This window comes from Gavia stellata, chromosome 9, assembly GCF_030936135.1.
Source record: "Gavia stellata isolate bGavSte3 chromosome 9, bGavSte3.hap2, whole genome shotgun sequence".
NCBI classification, from domain to species: domain Eukaryota; kingdom Metazoa; phylum Chordata; class Aves; order Gaviiformes; family Gaviidae; genus Gavia; species Gavia stellata.
The window spans coordinates 25,973,609-25,994,037 of NC_082602.1; the positions used below are offsets into that span (position 1 = coordinate 25,973,609).

At 40.3% G+C, this 20,429-nt stretch overlaps 1 protein-coding gene across 1 annotated transcript in view; it reads right to left on the reverse strand.

The window, feature by feature from the left end:
- The window catches only part of BTRC (beta-transducin repeat containing E3 ubiquitin protein ligase), a 120,139-nt gene that overhangs the window by 35,122 nt on the left and 64,588 nt on the right, over positions 1–20,429 (reverse strand). The gene's annotated exons all lie outside the window — the stretch shown is intronic.

Below are 20,429 nucleotides of genomic sequence, written 5' to 3' on the forward strand. Positions count from 1 at the left end.
CATAGAAAAGTCTTGCTACCTCACCCTCCCTTGCAGCTGACAAACATCCCAATGCAGCTGACAGGTCGCCTGCAGTTGTGAATTACATGTTTCTATATCAGCATTAAATATTGAGTAACACCGCTTAAGTAAAACTCAAAAGGTGTAACCCTGCTGAATTCTGCACAACGCTGAAGACAAAGAAACATCTCATGACAAAGAGTGTCAGCCCTTTTTAATCATAGGTTATTACTTATTAATTCCTGATCAACTGAAAGCTGGCAGTACAATGTAAAAATAAGAAAGTAAAATTAGAGCCAAGTCTTTCGAGTTTTACTCCTAACTCTGCCACTGCCTTCTTGTGCTGCCACAGGCAAGTCACTCCATTTCACGAATCTATCTGTTAAATAGATGTATCCTAACACACTTCACACAAGAGGCAAAGCACAGCTTAATGCTGGAAATGTCTTGGGAGGCCTCTGCACCAAAGGTGCTCGGCGAGGGCAGTGCCACCAGGTGACACCACACCATGCTCTACGCAAGTGCAAACCTCCCCTCAAGCACTGGCAAACAAATTTGTCACTTAAAAACTAAACAAAACAGACTCGTTAGAAAAGGAATGGCCTCGAATTTACCAATTAGAAAAAATGCAGCTTTCCAAAGCAGAATCAAAAAGTCGAGTGCGTTAAGAAAAAATTTCACCTCGAGTTTTCTCAAACTGAGACACCCCATCCAGATACCACTCCTAAAGTCAATGCAAAGGTGGAAACAACCCACTCACGCTCCCCTGGAGGTAAGCGCCCTCGGGAGGGTGTGCTTTAGTGAAGTTCCTTTACTCATCCCAGCAACTTCAATACGTAACCACCAGGGGAGTGCTGAACATTGCCTGGGTGTGGAAGTTTGCAATTTTAATATCAGTATGTGACAGAGATGAGGAAATACAATAGGATGTGTTAGGCTATCCACGGCTATGTTTTTACATCTCTGACAAGTCCAGTAAGAAAGACTAGAAGTAACCAGACCCGAGTAGATGACAGAAGCACCTGACAAAACCCTCCCAGCATCGCCCGCCAGTGTCCCTCAGTCCCGGCCGACAGCTGTCCTTGCCATTCTGGGCCCGAACTCTGTACACAGTCCTGCTGCTGCACCCAAATCCTGACACACAGACCTTCCCTCACGCAGTACAGATGGCATCCAAGGCCGTTCCTTTTATCCCCTTAAGAGGACTTGGAGAAAAGCGCTGGCAATGACTTCCCTCTCCCCACACCTCTCGCCTGTGGCAGGAGAGGATTACAGTCCGATATCTGACCTGTCTTGTGGGAGTGAAAGGACATCTGAAGTGAAAGCAAGACCTCCACAGTTGCAGATCTGTTAGCGATGCTGGCAGCCCTCAGCTGCGTGCCTCTCTGGGCTGGCACTGCAGTCCACCATCTCTCCCGCACCTCCACATAGTTGTGGCTTGGATGCAAATCACAGACAGGTAAGAGAGAGGTTGTGCTGACCGAACTGCAGTAAGACATGGCATCAGCAGCACTTCCCCACAGAAGCATGCCCAAGTACTGAAACTTTCGAGATCTCCGATCACTGCTGTATATTAGAAGCAATATATCTCCCATCTTCATTTAGGAAACAGTTTGCTGCCATTGTTTTTGTGCCTTTGTTACTTCCAAACTGCGTAACTTAATGAGGTCCTCAGTGTTATCTTAGGACATAAAGGGAGGCAGCAGCTAGTACCAAATGTAGCCCTTCTCATGCAAACGCATTATGTACTCCAAGCGTTGGCTTCATTTCTGGATGCAGTGGGAGGCTTTGAATTGTAAGGTAGACATCCTGTGTATGTAAAACTTGGGAGAAGCAGGTACCTAGCAGTGGAGGTTAACTGGGACTAATGAATTCAATATTGACCCTGCTCTGAGCAGAAGGTTGGATCTCCTGAGGTCTCTTCCAACCTAAGTGACTCTGTGTTTCTAACCTCATAGTCAAAACTCATCTATACTTTCCAGGATTTTGAAGAGAAAAGCAATTTAGGTTTTGACCGAAGCCAAATTATAGTTGTCTGATGCTGATGTATTTCATTTATCATAAGCAAAATCTGAAATTCTTTTTAGAAGATGCTGCATAAAGAATTTTTTTTTTTAAAGGCTTTCCAACTCTGGGCTTCACAAGCCTTTGCTATTGTATCATTCATTCTTTGTAGCAACCAAATACCAATTCTTTGTAGCAACCAAATACCAAATTCTTAAAGAGTACTGCAGATACACCTGCTTTCTGGCTTTGCAAGTTGAGACCATGCAGTATTCAAGGGACCTGTTTGGACATCCAGTCTTGACTTTCAATTCCATCCCTCCAACTATTTAAAATTTTTCAAAAACTGTCAATTTTGTTATGATGCATGTGTTCTCTAAGAACTGCAGCTGATTCTCTCCACAAATTATTAAATTCTAAACTTATCTTCATTTATGACCTGAACCAATTTCAAAACTCAGGTCTCAAACAACAAATTAATTGACTGTGATGACTAATCATCTGCAGCCTTCTAAATCAAATCTCAAAATACTCCCATTACAACCCACCTCAGAACTGTCTGGGATTACAAATTATGATCCAGAACAGGGCTGACAGATCTAAATTAACATGGCAAGAGAACAACCTGATTCAACTCTGTAGTTCACACAATTTTGTAAAATCCAGTGACTTGAAAAACAACACATGCACATAATTGGCATTAATTAAGCAACATTTTTATTACCTACAATCAAAGACTTATAAGGAAGGTTTACTTGTCAGAAAGACGGCTTTTTTTGCTGAGAAATTACAAGTCTGTCTTAATTAACAATCTGATTTTTTTTGTAGTATAGTTGTTAAGTATTTTGCACTTTTACTTTCTTCTAAATGAATGTTAATCTAAGCACAAAAGCTATTGTTTAAATTGACAGAAGTGGGGTCAGAAAAAACAATGCTGAAGCATTTTAATCATCATGTATTTTAACTAAATTCTCAGTTTGTGGTCACTGTTACAAGGGTTTCATCTTGCGTTGAGAAGAAACAGGAGGATCTCTAGACTTTATGGATATGAGAAGAGAGTTAAATCTGAACCTATGCACAGAATTAGGACAGACCTATCATATTTCACAAATTCAGGGCATCATGAAGGCAAGTTTGCCTGTTGGGCACAGGACCCAAACAGCCTGGCTACAGCACCCATTTCATTCCCTAATTTCAAACTACTCTATGAGCTGACCAGGTAAGGACTACTTGCCTGTCAAGATTCACTATTACGGTAAAATAAGTAATTGCAGCTACTTTGAATACTACTTTCAGGTCTGTGAGAGCAACCACATGGTTGCCCATTTTTAATTTACCTCAGCAATAAGGTTCAGCAATGTCTATAGTGAGTACTGCTGTCTGTCTCCAAGCTGCAGCCTCAACTAAGTCGTCAGTCACACGCAACAAGGGACTGCCTGCCTTGTTGTCGTTAACTTGGATATGAGCTTCCACAGGCAGACTAATTCAAATCTGTTTTTGTAAATTACAGATTGTGTTAAATATACGTGAAGGAAAATATGGAACAGTTTCTTTTACTGCAGAACATGAGTTATTTCCCATTCTAGTTCCCTCCAAGAAAACTCTAAATTTTAAAATCTGCCAATTAGTGGCAGTGACTACTGGTGAGACCTAATCCAGTCAAGCAGTAGTATTTGCTGAGTACTGCAAAGGGCAGAACAACGTTCCAAGAGAATGAAGGGACCAGGATACCTGACAATAATAAGGAAGAGCATTCAGTCATTTGCCTAAGCTTCCTTTTCCGTTCAGAAGAAATGCAGGTTGTGTTACTGCCTCAATGACAGTTAAACCATAAGCTTCACATCAGCCAGAATTAGATCTTTGCGTGTACATAAGACTGAGTGTTAATAGCTGCAGTACAGTTTAGGGCAATAATTTGACAATTTCTGTGTAAGAGAGAGATATCAGAAAAATAAACATAAATAAATTCCTCCTAGAAAACAAACTCCTCAACCACAAATGCTCAAACATCTTCACTGTTTCTCTTCCCTTATTTCTTAAATTAAGCCACTCCCCAAGGACCATTCAATTTATCCTAATAAAACAAAGAGGATATGACTGCTCTCTAAAAACTTAGGAGATAAATACCAAAAAGGGAAAAGGAACTATTAAAATAAAAGGAAGAAAGAAGCCGAAGAACCAGTGATACAATCTCTCCATGAATAAACTAGCTTGGAAACTCGGAGAAGATTTCCAATCGTTAGAACAACTGGGTTCTGGACTCATATTCTGATGGAAACAGAATGGAAAAAAGACCTCAGACCAACTTTTAACTGGTTGTAAGATGTAATGCAGCAAGTTCACTAAAGGAACAAAGTAGTATCTGCAAAAGCAAGAGGCTGGAACCAGTGACCTGCGAGGTCCCAGAAGGTAGAATGACACAAACCAGACAACGTCCTGTTCTGCAAGAGGACATTCATCACCTTATAGCTCACAGTATACCTGAGAGGGCACAGATGCAAACTTGTTGACTGGTAACTGAGCAAACTGACTTTCAATGAGTAGAGAACACTGATGGGATTGTGGGCTCCACTCTGTTAAATATACAAAGATAGGGCTTCATTCCTCTATCATGGATGATGGGTGACTGCTTCACCCCAAAAAAAAGCTGTCAATTTTCAGTCTGGTATGTGCCCAAGGAGCTTGAGCATACCTGAGATTTATGAAATGTACAACCTATAACTTTCCACTAGGTGCTGAACTGCTGAGTTGCACATGATGCACAGGAACACTATTTATTCTGGTATGGTTTTATCCGTCTGTCTCAGCTCCAGGAGACTCACAGGTAACTTCAGACTGCCCTGAGACCATATTCACTGTGTCTGTAGTTGGCTCAACAGGATAACCCTCATGGTCTCTGATGCATTTATAACAAATGTATTAGATGGGAACAGAGAATATCTCTTTTCATACCTTCATTTCCTCCAGGTAAACTCTCATAGGATCTGGGGCAAACCTTTAAGTTGTTCATTCATGTGATGTTTGGATGTTAGATGAAGATAAGATCCGGATGTTAGAAATGCAAGTGACCTTAGAGTCCCTGAAATGGAGGCGCTTTTGCTGGAGGAGTTACCTTCAAGTCACTTACCACTGACTGGGAAGATTAGGCTGTGACCTGCTGGGGCAGTCACCTGTTGTGACTATGAACTCTGTTGTCCCCAGGGACAATCGTCTATTATCTCCATAATTAGAAGAAAAGATATGTGGCTGATTTCAACAGTGTTGCTGTCTTCTGCTAGCTTCTACCTTTAACTGACCAGTTATCTGGGTATAGGTTGCGATGGGTATTTGCCAGTCTTGGGACCATGAAGAGCAAAAACTCAGACAGGTACCACCTGGAGCCAGGTATGGCTCCAAATCAATTCTTACGACCAGCAGGATCAAAACTTGTCCTGCCAGTCGATGGTGATCTACTTTGAGAGACAGAATGATGGAGGCAAGTGTCTGACCTCCAGACAGACGATTTATGTTGAGTCACTTGAGGTCTCACATAAGATGAAGAGTTCTTTAGTTCAGTATCAGGAAACTCTGAAGGTAAATGTGTCTCCACCTGAGGACAGGATTTGAAGCCTGTTGATCTGGTCTTTCATAGTAGAAGGGATTCTAAGTGTCAGCACTTGATCCAAAGAAGTTACTATAGTGACAAATGGTAGGAAATTAAGGTAAAGACAATTACATATTTGGAAGTAAACTGAGTGTAAGACATCATGTTCTCCAATGAGAACTGTTTTATTCTATTAAACATTATTGCAGGAGATGAGACTGCAGACTCAGCAGCACTGCTCCCATTTCCCAACTGGTAACTTATCTATGCAACCTATAAATTCACATTTCTCTGACCCCACCTTCATGGGAACTACAACATATATTTTAGGGACTAGTACTTTAATATATGTATTGATTTCATTAGTACAGCTAAGGTTTTATAATCTCTCTAAAGACTAATTACATTCTGTAATAGTTTATGAATAACTGTTTAGCTATTAAAACCTTAATAGGTAAACTTACAAAATTATTTGTCTTTAAATAAATGTTCTCCTTGTGTTTTTACATTCTTCACAAAAAGTTTAATGTACTTACATTTTATAGATCAGTTACCACGTTTCATTACTTGAGAAACAAAGTCACCATGTATCACATGCTGACTCATACTGTGTATATGAAAAGGGGACAGTTAAAATCAAGTAAAAACTGTGACTCTTCCAAACTTTAAAGTGTTTCACCTATAAAAAGATACTACTGTCATTTTTAAGCGAGGAAGGATTTCTGGGGAATACTAATACTAATAATACAGCTGGAAAAACCATATAAAACCTTTAGATATATAAGACCTGCTATTATTTTTTCAAACACACAAAATATCTAAGTTAAATTGAGCCTGAAAATTGTGACGCAGTTTAACCCAGTTTTGTTTTTTCTTAAAAAAAAAAAAAAAGAAAATAAAAAAAAAGAAAGAAAATGTTGCTGGTGTTCTGTCAACAGCTAGTAGACAGTTTGCTAGCCCTCATAGAGCAAAGAAAGAAATGGATAATTGGAATAAGTAAAATATAGAGAGTTTACCTAGAGGTAGGAAAATTCTAACACATAATACAAACAGGCTTGGTTTTGGCTTCACCAACAGCATTCAGGAAGACTTTTGGTGTGTTGGACAAAGCATATATATTCTAGGAAGTACACAAGTATATGATCCATGGAATCTGGCATTCTGCTTGGGGCCATTACAGGGGAAACACTTTGGGAACTTTTGTTACTGAAACACGGTCTGGTGTGTGCTTAGTTGCCTCAGCGTTCGTTTCTAGCAATGTGTTTATTGAGGTTGTGGGAGCTATTTGAAAGCTACAGGGCAGGGTGAGAGAGAGGGAAGGGTTCTGGGAAAATTTCTTCCTGTATAGGCTCTAATTACTTAATTATTTTCTTTATTAGATCCAAACTAGGCTGGCTTGTCCATACGACTTGCCCTGCAGCATTATGCCCTGCAGCAGTTTGCACAGGGATTCTGGGTAGCTTACTCAAAGATGCCTCTCTACAGAGGAGTCCTGCCTGGGTGAGGATCTCTTTAGAATGCAGACGTCGATAAGGCTGTAACCTTCTCAGAGCACATACAACATTGTCTGAGAACCTGGCTGAACATCAAAGCCTTTGTGGTGGCCTCAAGTCATCACTAGCTTTACAGAAGTAGGTATATTGCTCTATGGGGTTCCCTTTTATGTTAGTCCTGATGTTCAGAAAGTTACATTCATATAAGGAGTATTTTAGAGAGAGTGTGACGAAGAGGTGATGGTTATTGAACTTGTGATGAAAATCGGTGGGAGTCCAGAAAGTGAGCACATACCTCTGTGAAAGGAAAGATGAACTTGCAGTTAATGCAGAAGACTAGACTGTCAGTGGAGCTCGACAACAACTTCTACTCCTGGTTCTCCTCAGGTTTTGGTCTGAGCCTGGCTCAGACGCCCTTCTTCTCCTGAGACACTACGGAGCTACTTTGCAGGGTGTTGCAGAGTTACATTATTGTTCCCTAAGCTGACTGAGCCTCAGGGAGAAGACGCTAAGTAGTAACACTCTACACACAGCTCTGATGGTAGACAAAAACTTCAGAATGACAAGGCAAAAAAGGTGAAGCAGAACACCCCAGAGAACGAATGTCCCCCAGTCTCAAAGCAGCTCTCAAACTGAAGGGGCCAGAACAGAAGAGTCACACGTTGGGGTGGGAAGAGAAAGGCAGGAAAAGTGCACTGAGAAAATGCAAAATATAGAAAATTGAATGTGAAAAATATGTGAAACATTTTGATTGAAAAAACAACCAAGAACTTCTAACACTGATAGATTAGCTGTATGTTCATTTTAACATGTATGTAAACATTAACAATCCTTAGGCTGCCTATTAATTCACATGTGGCATATATACACTATTTACGATATTCTGTCCCATGCTGGGTCATCCCATTACAGAGTCACGGTAGTGGCTCCATACTTAAGGTGAATTCTGCAACACATCGCCTCTTTCCTGCTATTCTCTTGCAGTAAGATTACTTTTGGGCAAGAATTTACCATTTTGTTTCAGCCCATAAGGGAATCTCTTTGGGAACTGACAAACTGACTTAAGCAGCTGTGGAATAATTTACTGGCTTTTGTGTTTTATTAAAGGAGAACAAAAGGCTTTGAAGTTTTTGGTGTTTTATGCAACGGCAACAAGAAGAACGTTTGGCTTAGAAAGTGTCCACTTTTTCTTAGGCTTTCCCCTGGCCTCCCATAAGGGCCATATTTGATTGCAAATTTGACTGCAATCATTGGCAAGTGCATCTTTCCCAAGATGCATGTCTAACACACCCTTTTAAAAATGCAGATGGACCTGGGGAGAGAGAAGGTGCCAGAGGAACGGAGCCCAAATCGACATTAGATGCATATAAACAAAAATAATGCTTAAGTACAAAACATGCTTCAACTGATACCTTGTTTCCAGATCCCCAAATGCCTAAAAAGGAAATGTTAAGCAGCATTTTCCATCCCCTTTTACAGATGGAAGAACTGAGATGGAAAAGCAGAATATGACAAAGACAAAAGATGTCACAAAAACCGGAGCCATAATTCCTAATCTAATATTCCTCCTGTGAGGCCTTGTTGTTTATTATAAATAAACTATTTCCTCCCTAGATTTCAGTTGTAAAAGTAACTTTGAACTTCTGCACAAAAAAGGGACACTGTGAGTTCCGCCCTCGCCCCAAGAAACACTAGAAGGATTAATTAAGGTTTGTGAAGCACTCAAACTACAGGGAAAACCCCCAGGAGGAAGTTTGTATTTCCATATTCTGACCAGGGCTTGAAAGGCATGCAATAAATACAGCCTGGGGCACAGAACAAACAACACGAATAAAATAAAATATTGAACAGCTGTTCGTTAAGTGAATACAGTTCATCCCACACACCAAACTTTATTTCTGCCTCAGGCTGCAGGAAGGGAGGGGAATCAGACTGAGGCCGAAATAAAATTTTACTTCAAATGGTTAAATAGTTGAAACTGTTTCTTACAAAAGAGAATATTAGACAACCTTAGCAGGCAGAACTGCAAGCCCCACTAATGATTATATTAGAAATACAACTGCTTTAGATAGTACAAAAGGTCTGTGATTTATCAGGTTAACTTTTATGCAGAGATGTAATGTCTTACAAGCTATAAAACTATGTGGGTATCACAACTATCCATTTTTAAAGGAGGGGGAGGGAAGAGGATACATCACTGTTACAAAGTAAGAAAGGTCAAAATACTACAGTAAGCAAAGATGGTGAGATCTGCATAGAACTGAAAACCAAAAAACCCAACCTCACCCACATAAGCCTTGCTTTCTAGCTCATCTATTTACTGCTACCTACCTAAAACTAAGCAATGCAAAGCTGATGGGTGGGTGCGAGCTTACTGGGGAGCCACACAAACAGCCTGTACAGTTTGCTAGGTGCAGTGTGCTGATTTTTGGCTTCTCTCGCAAACTGCTAAGATTTTACTTGCTTTTCAGCATCAGAAAGTGGGATACCTAGAAGTGAAGAGAGCCTGTGTCCTGATTAGAAAAATGAAAGAAAAGTAGCATGGACACCATGCACAGAATGATGGAGCCTCACTCTTCAACCGTTACAACTTCTTTGGGAATTACGGGGAAGCAGAAAAGTAATGCCTGAAAAACACAATGCAGCGAGCAAGGAAGGAAGAACAGGAACCGTGTTAATCAGAAGCAGCTGGATTCCCCTGCACTGCAAACATTAATACTATTTCATAATATTTCTTATTTTCCTTCCCAGAAATCACCCCCTAATACCACTCTTTTTCCCACATTATTTTTTTCCCTTTACAAAAATACCAGTCTTCCTAAGACTAGTATTCAGATCTAACAGTCATTAATTCCCATATTTATTTTTAGAATGTACTTGAGAAAATCGCAATTTTATCAAACCTCTAGGAAAAAAAAAAGATCAAGTCAATCTTCTCAGCAATTACAGCAGCCAAATCTTTCAAATTATAATTTCTTGTTGATAAGTGAATAAACTGAAAAATATTGGTGCAAAAAAACCCATCAACCAAAAAAACAACAAAAAGGAGCATTAGGAAATCAACGCAGTATTTGATCTCTCCTCTTTTTTTGCTGCTGAAAGCCACATGGCATGCACAGTATTTTTAACTAAGGAGTCTCATTTCAAATATATGCTGAGGAATCTTATTTCAAACTCATACTAAATGAGGGGAGTAATAAAACAGGCAGTCCCTTACTCTAATTTTATCCGTCTCCCTCCTCTTCTTTCCTTGATGCAGTGAAACTTTAAATCCAACACCAAACCCCATCTCTCTCTTTTTTTTTTTTTTGAAAACAGTGATCAACATTTTCCTAAATGACCCCCGAAAGGACCTACTTTGAAACTACTCATTAGTAACAGCCACGTTTGCAATATTAACCTGGATGCGGCTGTTTATTAAGATCTTTTAAGGGGTTTAGAATGAAGACACACTGCCGGTGTACAGGGAGCACAGAAGGGGTAATTTAAAACCCATGTTTTTCCTCCCCCTCACTGAAAACATGCCCAGCATTGTGCAGCTGTGCTGCCAGCTTCATCACTCCCTCCATCTCCAATCTTGCTAATTAAAAGGTTGATCACAGAACAATGCTCTTCTCATTAATTTCGGCTTTCTGATTGGGCAGGATTCCCGCTCGCTCCGCCTGATCTTTTCCACACTGCTGAAGTTAATGTGACAGGAGCCCGAAGATGGATTACCCGCTGCCATATTGCCCATCACCTCCAATCAGCAGCTATCTGGGTAAACTGATTGTTCTAATTTGCTCTCATTATTTTTACAATATCAGGAGAAAATAACGCACACAGCTCACTGTCAAAGCCGTGAAAATCAGCCATTAGTTAAACCCAGACACTGAGTGGCTTTATTAGAAGCACGGCAGTTTATTGACGCAGCATCGGTAAACTAAGATAATACCTGCCCTCTTTAAACACACTTTTTGGGGTGTATTTATGTTGAAAGAAAATATTTATTAGGATACTTTGGGCAACGCTCACCGTCTCAGCCTGTTATCTTGATACGCTGGCAGACAACGAAGATTAAGAACAATGGAGGCTTGACTTCCACATAAAGAAGGGCAAAATATGCAGCATTATCGGCACAGCAGCCTGCCTGCACATCTCAGCTACTATTTTACAGTTTAAATAAAAATCATCTCGGTACTGATATGGCAGGTGAATATGTAAATACACCCCAAAATTGCATGAAATACAGTACTACTGTAAAGACAAACACGGTACGGGCATAATTGTGTGAGCTCTATGTACAAGGTCAACAATTCAGTTTCGGGTTTGGGTTTTTTTGCTAAGCAAAGGAGCCTGCGTAGCACAGCATCAAAACACAGGGACCGAGAGCAAGAGCTCTAAACAATAAGGGAAACTGTTTTGTACAGCTGGGAACTATTTTTTCCCCTACGAAAAAGCATTGTGCTGCCACAACTTGGGAATGAGTCAGAGCAGAAATGTCACTCCACACTGAAGCCTCACAGGATCCCATAGCTAAGAAATGAATAAAGTATTGTTAGCAGTATGAAGTCAGGCATTTTTACATCGCAGCAGTGGTAAGAACTACATTGAAAATCCTGGACCTCTGACAGTCTCTATGCTGTATATAAAGGGACCTACATTATTTTGCCTGCTGCCTATCTGCATCTTAGCAAAGGGAAATGCTAAATAGAGGGATTAACAGAAATATGATATCTTAAATCTTGCTAAACATAAACCTTAAACTGGTGTCTACAATGCTGTAACTCGCAATGTGCTTTAAGAGTGACAGGCACAGCGCAGCAGACTGATTTTACTTTTAAATAATATCTAAATTAGATTAGTTCTTTGTGTAGATCTGCATGAACCAGAGGGGACATTCATCATTGTGCCAAAAAAGTTAAATTCACTGGGGTACGCTCAAAGTGAATGGTTCTAGACCTACGTTTTATCTCTCAGACACATCATCAAGATGCTGTGCCAATATGCATGAAGCCAGCTAGGAGCTGCAAGAAAGACAACAGGAGAGTAACTGGATACCAGAAAAGGTTTAATTTTTCCCTTTGTAGATTATGAATTGCTTGGGACAGGATCCGTGGCTTCTCTGTCTTGTAAGCACAGAGCATCCCTTTCAATACTTGAGCTTCTTTTTTAATATTTAAACGGCTTAAATATAAGGAAGGGTATTCTCTTCCCTCCCCCTCCAAAACAGATGCAATTCTAGTCCTCCCCTCCTCCCCCTGCTGTAATTTAAAATGCTACAATTTTCATTACCGCTTTTTAATATTTTTAAATCCTCATCAGCTAGAGCCTTGCCTTTGGGGGTTGGTTTTTCCTCCCTCCTAGAAAAGCCACCTCCCAGCTTTGTTTGGTATCTCTTTTGACCCTTGCTAATGGTTTTCTCTTGGAGGGGCGTGCCATGCTTTTCTCCTTAAAATTCCTGCACTGAAAGACTGCACCACACCACACTCCACAAAACGTGCTGATGGCACAAATTACAAGCCCCCAGCCGAACACTCCAGCCCCCACCATTCGGGCAGATTTATGTGGGCTCTTGCCGACGTTATTACAAGTCAGAGTTTATTGGGAAATTGTTACATTATGCGGAGTGTCTAACAAATTGCTTATGCTGCTATAATTGGATTACAACAGCCGCTTGCTCCCACCGGTAAGATTAGGCAAGTAGGACTCCTGCCGATCTCTGAGCGTTAGCAGTAATTTTATTTGCCTTGCCTCTCTCTTTCCTAACAACATGCCTCTTTCCCTGCCAGCTGTCTGCTGAAAAGGCACAGGCTTGTTCCTTGGCCCTAACAATGCAATTACAGCCCTGCAGATCGCACTGTTTGTGCATTAAGTACAGAGCCAAAACGAGGCGAATTGATCGTTTGACTTTTGGAGGAGCCATGTGATCTCTGTGTGCGGGTGATCCGGCATGCATCAGTGGGCAATGCTGCAGTACACGCCTGACGATGAACTTGCTCCACACCATTTCCCCTCCCCTGTCCGCTCCTAACAGCAAAGATGTTGGAGTCTACCCTACGTTAACCCCCATTGGTCTACAAAAAAGGGCTCGTTTTTAGCAGCTCTCTTGCTAGGCTGAACTCAGAACTCACTCCGCCTTCTGGAATGTAACACTCGGTCACACCAATGGCTTCTCTGCAGTGAGCTACACCATGAAATGATTATTCCAGTGTTTCACACCGCAAGCTCTAGCACAAGAATTGGACATATTTTTCACACAACTTTTTCAATTCTTGCATTTTAGAGTTACTGAAAATGTATTTAGTTAATTTCATGTTAATGGTATTTGTATTCTCTACCATCTAAGGGTGCTGCCACTGCAGGTGACTACTTAGGAAGCGATGCTTCTCTTCACGTTTGCCACCATTTACCACTGAAGTCACCAATGATTTGGATTCCAAACTGTTTCACATTTCCAGCACTAAAGATCCCAAAGTACTTCATAAGTGCAAGTCCAGTTTTTTTGATAACTCTTATTCTGATGAACACTCCTTACAAGCTTAACGTGACAGGACTTGAATGAAGACCTCAAGGTTGTAATTCTTCATGCAGAGTATCAATCACCAAACCAGCAGACACTTGGGGTGGAACTACATACAACATATGACACTACACGCAATACAGGTGCAGGGGAATTTTGATTAAGGATGCCAGGTCAAGTTCTAGATTTTAAAAGATTTCTATTACATCTTCACCGCCCGTATACTGAGAGGATCCCAGGATGACTGAGTTTAGAAGGGACCTCAGGAGTTCTCCAGCCCAACCTCCTGCTCAAAGCAGGGTCCATTATGAGGTCAGATGAGGTAGCTCAGGGCTTCATCTAGCCTGGTCTTGAAAACCTCCAAGGATGGAGGCTGCAGAGCCTCCACAAGCAACCTGTTCCAGTTGACTGTCATCACCACAAAGAAGTTTTTCCTTATGACCAGTCAAACCTGAGAAAGAGTTTCTAAGATCTGTGTGGGAGCCCTTCCAGTATTTACTGAATTCAACTTCACAGGTAACACAATTTGCTTCCTCAAGATTCCAAACCCAGGGCTCTGAAAAGTAGAAACATCTCCATCGAGTTGACCAAACTTTGGAAATTATTCCTCCTATCAAGATTTTGCATACCACCTGACTGACCATCCTTACTGCAAAGCTTTGAGAACTGATCTCCAGAAGACACTTAGACACCCTCAGCTATAAAGCAATTTATGAGTTAACTATCATATTACTATTTCTTCAAAGTCTCTTTTGTATTTAAAAAACCCAAGTGTAATTCTTTTTTAATTCGTGGCTTCATTGACATGCAAAGTCATTTTGGGTGGTAAGAGAAGCAAAAACGACAACCACTCCACAATGTTTGCTTAACTGAAGACTAAAGAAGCCTGTTTACATGTAGTTTAACACTCAAAAGAAATTCTGAACAGCTGAAATGCCTTATAAATAGCTCAGACCCAGAGGAAGTGCAAACGTCTGCATTGTGAATTGTAGATCTTAATTACAGACAATGGCTGGTACAGCAAGTAGCACTGAAAAAAAAAAAGTGAAACAGTTGCACTGTTCATGGTTGGCAATAATTCTTCAGGAAAATATTTACTATCAATCAGTTATGAGAAAAGGGACTCTGCGCTCATAAAACAGCACGTTGCTTCTCATACCAGGACCATTTTGCTTCAGCATAATCTGAATTTAAACAGCTTGTTTCCTGCGGATATAATTTTGGAAATAAATAAAACAAGTCTATCAAAATCTGGAGAATGTGTATGGTGGGGTGGGGTGGGGGGAGCAGGAATATCACATTTCTTTCTCAGTCATTTGCAAAGAGGTTATTAGACTGAGCGGAAGCTAAAGCATAAAGATTGTCTTGACCTAAAAAAATATAAAAAATTAGAAACTCACAATTAAGATAAAAGTAGACACATCACTAAGAAAGGAAGATCATCATTAGGTCAAAGCTTTTAGATAAACCCTTGATGCTGTTTTCTACTTGTGCTGTCTAAATACCGAGAATTCACAGTTTCAAAGCACCTTTTGAACATTAAGTAATCCCAGCAATGTCCCTGCAATACCCAGCATTCAGACTACCCTCTTTTTACAGAGACAATACCTGCAACAGAAGGGTAAAATGACATACTTAAACCTCTATTTACCAGTGGCCGAGGCAGCATTTATCAAGTGAGGCAGCGTTTATCCAGTTTGCAATGGCCTCAAAAAACTGTCCTCCCAGAGAAAGGTATATCCAAGCAACAAAATGGGACACTGCTAACTGAGGGGTTTGGAGCTGGAAGCATGTCCACTGACATCCCCTCTGCATCATTACACAGAAGCTTAATACTAAAAATTAAGGTATGGAGGAGCATACTATTTCATTAAAACAGTGGAAGGAGTATCAGGAAACTGAATGTATTTGTTCATTATTAAATTGCTCTGATTTCAATCTCAAGGACTGGGAAGCCTGCAAAAGCACTGGAAAACTATGCATTATCTGAAGATATACCAACTCAGTGGTTTATCACAGCAGAACTCTGAGTTGCTTGTGTTGTTCATGCAAAGTAAATGCAGGGACACTCTTAGGAAAGAGAAGCCATCAATCTGTGACATAAAGGGAGTTGAGAGTACAAGAGGGACACTCTTCAGATCCATTTGTCCTACTGCCAACTGGAACATCCTAAATGTTTGTTTATTAAAGAGTACTCATGGCTTCTCCTTTGAATTAATATAAAAATTCTGAGCTCAACGTTATTATTGTGCAGACTATTTTTATTCTAAAAATTCTGAAATAGCGATGTAGAAAGAATCGACAAAGGAAGGTAGATTTCAATTACTAGCTACTTCCACCACTCCTTACTTTAGCTGAATCATACTTGAATGTAAAATGTGTAGCTATAGCTAAATAATGCTATGCATCTTTGAAAGAAAATTTCACATAGCATATTTGAAGTGCCAAGTCCTGTTCTGTGTTTCCAGAATTGAGTAGAACATAGCTCTGTCCCTCTGTACACTACAAATAGCTTGCCAAGCAGGCAGAACATCACCACATGCTTAAGCAGGACTTTTCATGCAAAGGTCAACCAAACACCATGCAGTTAAATTTCACAATATTTCTGCAAGGAGAGTATTATTCAGTTCCCTTTTTGAAGAGGAGCAAGAAAAGCCATCGTGGCCACAGAGAATAAATTCACAGTGCTAAAATAAAGCTTGTGAACCCTGTCTAGATTCCTAGTTCAATACTGTAACCACTGCAGCACGCACGTTTAAAAGTACAATAAACAGCAATCAAAGTTTCCCTAGAAGACATAACATCCTTAAAAGACCCTGATAAGTCCCTTGGTTTGCCAGGACCTTAAAAAGCAGGACCAGTTATCACATGTGGGTAGCAAGGAGTGGCCTGAAACAGAAGTCTAATTCTTCAAGGGTGGTGTGCTTGACCGTAGTTTTCTTCCTCCAGTTTCATTTATCGCAGATAAAGATAAAGGTGGAGAACCTCTCCCAGCTGCTGCTGAGTTCAGAACTAAGTAGAAACCTGGGGATGCTGCATGACATTTAGAAGGTGTCTTTGTGCTGTCTCTGGCAGGTATGCCATAGGGTGCCTATCTCTGGCACACCTAGGAAAGAATTCAAAGTGCAAAATGAAACTGAGAACACTTCTTTATATAGCAGATACATATGAACTGGAACTGACTGCAGGAGTTAAAGACCTATCCAATGAATACAGGAAATGGGTATTGACTGTAGAACTCTGTGAGAGCAGCTGTACACCAGTCTCTTGCTGGGAAAGAAAAGAGCACTTTGAATCAGAAGGATATTTCTGTGATCCAGGGAAGTGCAAAATCTAATGGACTAAGTGAACAGCAAAACTCAAACCTAATACAGCCCACATTATGAAAGGGTGAAAAGGTAAGACCTCTGTTTGAAAACAGAAATAAATATAATCCAGCCAAGGAGACTGGAGGCACATCAGAGAATCCCCCACTGCACAGCAAATAGAAAGTGCGAAGGTCACCACAGAAGGTAAGTGGTCCTGGACGCAGAACAGAAGAGAAACTTGTTTGCACACCCAGGAGCATCACAAGAATCCTAGTGACATACCAGATGCCAGGGGATTTTTAGCTGTGCCCCTCTCTAATTGAGGATGAAGCACACACCAACACCATTATCTGGCCTGAAGATACTGGCTTACAAAATATGGAACAAACAATAGGAACAGATGCTCATTTGGACAGATTTCAATAAGCCTCATTAAAACCAAACACCCTGTCTTTGGAGCTCAGGTTCATGATACATTTCTACCTTATTTAAGCACCTAGCACCAATTCCTGAGAAAGCTGTCCACTTGTGGTTGCACATCAATAGTACCATAAAAAGAAATCCTCTCACAGACATTTTTTGGTTTCTACTGAGACAAGCAGGAGGATTTTATATATATGTATGTGTGTGCATGTGTGTACACACACATATAAAAACACACTTAGAGATTGCATTTCTTTTTTAAAGACATTAGGTTAAATATACATCAGACCTGTTGATCACTCAAATGCAATGGGCAAAAAGATGCCAAAAGATTAATGCTCCTGAGGATGGAAGAGAACTGATGTTACAGATCACACAGGTGACATCTGTGCATCACAATATATAATTTTTAATTCAAGATCCCACCTCTTTAGTCAAATCGGGAGCACACTTGAAACTATTTCTACGGTTCCTTATTTGCTTCTACCGAAATATGCCCAAGTCTCATCAATGGAGTTTCAGAGGACAAATACCAGAAAAGCACGGCCAAGAATAAAACACAAAGGTTCATCAGAACATGATATTCTAGGTTTATTTTTAAATGTCTGAATAAAACTAGATAATCCATAGGTTTGCAAAAGCCACTGGGCATCTGGCCACACAGTCAGCATAACTGTATGTAAGACCAGGCAGACAAGGTTTCCTAACACACACTGACTTCCTTGAGTGGTGAAAAAGACAGGAGCCCTACGCTACTCTCCGTACTTGAAAATGTGTATATTTTTATTATAAATTTCTTTTCCCTCCATTTTAGAAAGAATGCCAGTTGTTAGGTTGGTAAGTTACACCTGACTGTCCTGTACAAAAGCATCCCTTCACAAGAGAGCTTGACGGATGGACAGTGCTTCAGTCTGAAAAAAGATACCTCAATATTGATGTGTGTGGCCTCAAGTGAAACCGCATGTCATTCTTTGAACAAATTTTAAAAACATCAAGCACACAATCAGCAAATGGCATTAATACACTCTTAAAGCACAATTTTCTTTATTGCAAGGGGGCGCAGAATAAGAAGTTCTGTTTTCAGAAAACACATTGTCCCTTGCAGACTGACTGACACTTCTGACAAGTATATGATAATGCTGATTGTGGCTCCCAGTCAGGGCTGATACTGCACTGCAGAATCAGAAAAGGTAAATCATGATTTCCAAAGTAATCCTTTTTGTCTTTCAATGCCAGTTTTAAAAAAAAATTGAAATCCCTTTTCCAAAAGTGCTGTAGATAAAGAAACCCACAGCTATACTTTCCAGTATTCACGCTCTTGACAAAACATTTTAAAGTCCAAGGCTGTAAAACACATCAATCACGGAGGATAAAACTCGCCATGTGCATAAGGCTAGGAGAAGGCCTCTGAACTCTTTAAATCCCATTTAAGCCCTTCACCTAGGGAACATTTAACAGTTGTGCCATTTGCCTGTGCCATCACTAAGCCATCTGCATTTAGCTAACTGGATTTATAAATGCTTCAACACTTCTGGAATTTGAAAGACAAGCTTTCTTAGAACCTATTTCATTTTGGTTTGTAGCAGGGAAGGCAAAGGAAAGCAGTACAATAGCCAGGCAAACTAGTACTAGGGGAAATATATCCCCAGAAAAGTCCTTATGTTTTTTCATATATATATATATAAAAAAATTATAAATATATATGTACGTGTGTGTATATATATGCATGTATACCTGTATATACATGCTTTTTCCTGTATATGTGTGATGGCAGATTGTTCTACAGTATATATACATATATATAGTCCTACAGCATATAGAGACACAACACTTTAAAAACATATGCTTTTTCATCTCCAGGGCAATGGTTCAAATTCATCCTCAATAACATGAAACAAGTCTTGCTGTTCCTGCCTTGAGCCCTACCCACTACCTCTTACCATGATCCATAGTAAAATAGTTTTAGGAGAGTTTATTATTTGGGGCATTAGGATGTTAAAGGTACGTCATTTCAGTTAAAAGAGGCATCACGTAAATGAGCTGTAGTTCTTGCACATCCTTGTTCCTTAGTAAGATGATCAGGTCAAACAAGATGCTGTAAAGCAGATGGGGTTGAATGGGTTTACTCTAGCTAGCTTTCTGCGAGCTGCTTCATGGCATCAGAATGATGCTGTACGCTGATATAATTCAGTCAGAGCTGCTCTGGTGCCTTGCTCAAAGAGTTTCACCTACTTTGTATCATAAAGCACCTTAGGAAGCAGTGTGCAATACCAGTCATCTAAAGCTAAGAATGGAGGTGTCGGTATTAAATATTAGCACTTTGTCCCAAGATTGGTAGCTTCTCTCAGAAGTGCTTCTCCACTGGAAGGTAACCTGGCATATCAAGTACAGTTTACGAGCGCTAAGCCACCTGCAAGCGCCATGACAAACTTTTATGATGGTCAATTCCCTGACAGGAAACAAAAGTAATGGGACATCCAAATTTCACCAGCAAAATCCCAGAAAAGATTTAGATGGGAAATTATCTTAAAGGTCAATACAAAAGTGGGCCCCGAAGGGACAAGGCACCTTTAACAACCATTTGAAGTACAAAAAAAAAAAAAAGGACTTCAAGAAGATCAAGGAATAAATAACCGAAAGAGAAAACAGGCTTTTGAGTGGTCAGGATTGTGGTGACAGAGGAGCAACAAAATGCCAGCTGGTTTCGGTAACAGATGGCTGCATGCACTGATCTGTCCTGCATGCCCATTCTAAACTTCTTTTCAGTGGAAATACGAAGCGTACACAAGGCTAAACGCATCCTTCACACAGTCTTTCTATACCTATTGCATCACAGTTCAAATGTTTTCCATTCACAAACAGCCATACATGTATGTTATTTTACTCCAGTTACGCTGAATTTTAAGAAAAGAGGGTGGCTAATGGCATCTCATCTTTTCCAATCACATCTACTACAGCTCTCAAGGAATGACTTTTCTCTGACAGGCTATCCATTTTCTTACCATTCTGACTGCCCTATCTCCTTCCTCCCTTTCCCTTAAATACGGCATTCACTGTATTTTAATTGAAAGGTCTTTCTTTTTGCACCTCCCCTCTGATAGCTAAGAAAGGGAACC